Source organism: Mandrillus leucophaeus, unplaced genomic scaffold (genome assembly GCF_000951045.1).
Source record: "Mandrillus leucophaeus isolate KB7577 unplaced genomic scaffold, Mleu.le_1.0 Scaffold184, whole genome shotgun sequence".
Taxonomy (NCBI): domain Eukaryota; kingdom Metazoa; phylum Chordata; class Mammalia; order Primates; family Cercopithecidae; genus Mandrillus; species Mandrillus leucophaeus.
In genome coordinates this window covers 2,625,896-2,630,340 of record NW_012101854.1, presented here as the reverse complement: position 1 = coordinate 2,630,340, position 4,445 = coordinate 2,625,896, and positions in this window count along the sequence as shown.

Sequence of the window (4,445 nt, the reverse complement as noted above, 5' to 3'; positions counted from 1 at the left end):
TCCATCCCTGGCAGAGAGAGTTACACCTGGGGGAACATAAGAGGAAATTTAGAATCAAGTGGTCCACTTTTCACACAGCAGGAGTTGTGGAAAGGCAGTTTCCTTTAGGATGTATGTGTAGGTAGAGGAGGCAACGATAAACGTTCCTAGTAAACTGATTCCCTGTTTTACTGGTATAATATAGATGCAGTCTCAGTCAGTATTGACGGATCATGTAAGTGATTTAGATCTCCAAATCTAGTTTAAGGATTTTCTGAATTTTCAGAGTTTTCTACTATTGTCTAAATATATTGGATAATTTTCAACTCTCCCCTTCCTTCCTTCTGATGACATGAGGTAGAGTCTGTATCTAAACATGAGAAATAGCTGGTTGTCAACATGACTGAATTGGTCAGTATTGTTTGTCACGGCAGGTCCTCACAATCAATCCAGAAGTGCCACGATCCTTCTGCAATCAGGATTGATTATTATGAAAGCCAGCTGTGGCTCATCTGTTTTATTGCAGATGGCCACAGCCTTTGATTCTATTGAGAAAAGTAATTTGTCACCAAAAACTTAAATGCTGCCTTCACAGTATTTTACTTTCAAAGACATAGGGAGGATAAATGACCATATGGAACTAAATGTGGATTTGTCAAACCTGTTACTGAGAGTCTTTTCTGTGTTGCAAGTGGAGAAATGGGGGCTCTTGGTTTCCAGTTCTAAAGCTTCTTTGCATAAACAAATGTCTGTGGATTTAACTGGACATAATTTTTGCTCCTTTGTCTTGCACACACATGACTTATGTCTGGGTTTGCAGCTTAAGAAGTTCATGTAACTCCCTATGAAAAGACAAATGTATCACTCCAGTCATAATAATATAATATAATAATATATGAAGCTTCTAACAAATGATTTTATTGTTGCACTTATTACTTTCCAATTTTGATAAGCATTTACGTTTCCATGCAAAATTACTTTATTCATTTCAGTAATAAAGAAAGAAATAGATGAAATAGAAGTTTGATTTGAAAGTCTCTGTTTTGCTCAAGATAAGCTGGTAAAAGGACATTTGTTGAAGTTACTAAGGACCATATTTTTAAAAGCTCTCTGTTAATTTGAACCCTATCAAAGGAATACACATATGTGCACCCACTTTTCCACATAAATCAGGAAAGATGAATAATTAAAGTGCTTTTGTGTTTTAAATTTTCATTAAATGTAACTCTAAGGCTCATCCTAGGCCCCAGTCTTGTATCGAGTTTACTTTCGCAAAATGAATTAAAGATATAATGGACTAAATAAAGCTTCCCACCAGGAAACCTATACAAACTGAGTTAAAAAAAAAAAAAAAAAAGTTTAAGAAAAGTAATGGATTTCTTAGACTCCTCTAAATGTATTCTTTTGTAATTTTTATGGGTATATTATTTTGGTCATCCCAAGAGCTGATCTTCATGACCTAAATGAAATCATATTGATATTTGGTGTAACGGACTCCCAAAAGAATGAAAAGACCCATTTCTTGGGAGGAATTCAGGAACTCTTGCCTAACAAATTGCTGCTGCCAAAACTTGAAAAAGAAAACAGAAAAGAAAATAAATGGCAGTAGATTTTTGTGAAACAAACCAAGTACTGAATTTTTAGATGTTATTTGATAATTTAAAAAGCATATGTAAGTCACAAGTCACAATAGTGGGTAAATTATATATATGGTGTTATTGTATTCATTCTACATTTTAATTTAAAAGGAAACATATCAGTTTGGATTTTATGGGTAGGCTAGAATGTTAGCCTCCAGGGAAGCTTGAGGAATTTATGTGGTTAGACAACCTTGGATTCTGAATCTTTCTACAACCATGTCCAGTCATCAAATAACTAGAGATTTCCTAAAAGCAATAAGCTTTGTCCTTCACTTATAAAAAAAAGGGAAGCGATGATGTTTATCAGAAACTTCTGTAGCAGATGAAAGAGCAGCAAAGATCAATAGGTTAATATTTATAAACCACAATTGAGATGATAAAAAAGTCTGTGAATGCATAAAATATACATTATACTAATGATAAACTCTTGACCATAAAAAATTACTTTGCTCCAGGATAATACCTTTCATTTGTTCTGCAGGTTGCATACATGTTAGTCTCAGCTAGATACTAAGTAATAGTAATAATGACCATTTAATAACCCCAAGACTGATGTGGAGAGCAGAGGTCTCAGTACACTTTCTAAAGAAATTTGTTTATTATTGTTAAAGTTTTGCACCTGAGACATGAAAAGATGAAAACTTTTATAATGCTGTCCTAAAGCTAAGCATTCGCTGAGACAGCATAATGTACTCTCCTGTTCTAGCTTTGCACTTAGAAATTTTTAAATAAAAATTTGAAAATAATTTACATTTTGTTGAGCATTTTTAACTTTTTCAAAGGATTTTCTATATTTATTTATCATTTGCTACTTATGACAACCAAATGAAATATGTGAATATACAGATGCTTCTTAACCTACAACAGGATTATGTCCCAACAAACTCATTGTAAAGTCATAGTGGATTGATCCTAAATTGAGGATAGGAAGTTCAGAGAAGAATTCCTGAACATCTGTATAGGAAGTTCAGAGAATAGTTACTATTCCTCATTTTAATTGATGATATTAACATTCTTCTAGTCATCTAGATTTATAACCTCAGTTTAATCTACTTTTACCTCCTAACTCACTGCCTTGAAATCAATTTTCAGTCTCATATATTTCTAGATCAAAATATCTCTTGCACTTGTCCTTCTATTTGCCTACTACCTGACTTAGGTCTCACTTTTAAGAAATCTATATCATTGTCCTAATCCTCCAATTGGCCTTCACACCACTGTCTCTGTCCTTCTTAATCTATTCTTCATTTTATTTTATTTTATTTATTTATTTATTTATTTATTTATTTATTTATTTATTTTTGACACAGGGTCTCACTCTGTTGCCCAGGATGCAGGGCTCAAGTGATCCTCCCACCTCAGCCTCCTGAGTAGCTGGGGTTACAGGCATGTGTCACCATGCCTGGCTATTTTTTAAAATTTAATTTTAATTTTTTTGTAGAGATGGGATTTCACTTTGTTGCCCAGGATGGTCTTGAACTTCTGGGTTCGAGACCCAGAAGTTATATATATATATATACTTATTTTTTTGAGGCAGTCTCACTTTGTCACCCAGGCTGGAATGCAGTGGTATGATCTTGGCTCACTGCAACCTCCACCTCCTAGGTTCAAGCTATTCTCTTGCCTCAACCTCAGTGAGTAGCTGGGATTACAGGTGTGTGCCACCATACCCAGCTAATTTTTGTATTTTTAGTAGAGGTGAGGTTTCACCACGTTGACCAGGCTGGTCTCTAACTCCTGACCTCAAGAGATCCTCCCACGTTGGCCTCCCAAACTGTTGGGATTACAGGCATGAGCCACTGCGCCCAACCTGATACATATATTTTTAAAATAGCAAGAGTATATACATAATTTTGCATTATATTATCACAATATTTTTAGTTATTAGCCACATACCATAACCTAGAGCTGATCTGGGTTACCAACCCAATCATGTTCCAAGATCCTCAGCCTCTGGCTCATATTAATGTTCTCTTTGCAGGCATGTTTCTACTATTTCTCTTTGTCAGAGTTCTATTCAGTCTCAAGATCCATCTCAAACATTACCACTTTTAGGAAATTTTTTCCAATCCTTCTGTCTAGGATGCATTCTTTCTCATGTGTGATAGCTTGGGGGAAATGACTATGTAGAAATATAGGATTCAGAATTGGATGGGCTTATGTTTGAATCTAGTCTCCTCCAAATTATTAGGTTACTCTGAGTCTGAGTTCTTTATATGCAAAATGGAGATATTTTGTTACTTTATGAGGTTGCCTTCTGGGATACATTAGAAGCTAAATAAACACTATACAGAATAAATTCTTTACAATTTTGTGATGACATTTACCCAATCCTTCCTTTGATAATAAGTGTTAATATTTTCATATACTTAAAATTTCATCTAGCACCTATTACGTGTAAGTGCTTTCTCAAATGCTAAGGGTAAGAATAGGAGGTCCAAAGAAGAAAAAGGTTATGATGGAGTCCCTGCATTCCAAGGAACTTTTACTTGGGTGAGAGACGAGGCATGTACACATATATTACAAGAGAGTAAATGCAAGAAGGAGAAACCTGCAGAACATGGGTTGAGAGTGGAAAGGAGCATCCCCAAATTTCCAAATGGAACACTGATATAGGTATTTACATCTGTGCTACCATCAAAAGCCATCTGGAATTACTGTCTCTCCCGTGCATAATTCCTTAATTGTAGTGAGGGCTCAATAAATGTTAATTGAAATTCCTAACTTTATAAATGAGGACACAGGCACAGATTGTTATGATGTGGCACGTCCAGACTCGTAACACCACCTGGAAAAGCTGGGCTAGGAAGTAGCTTTGCCGAGGCC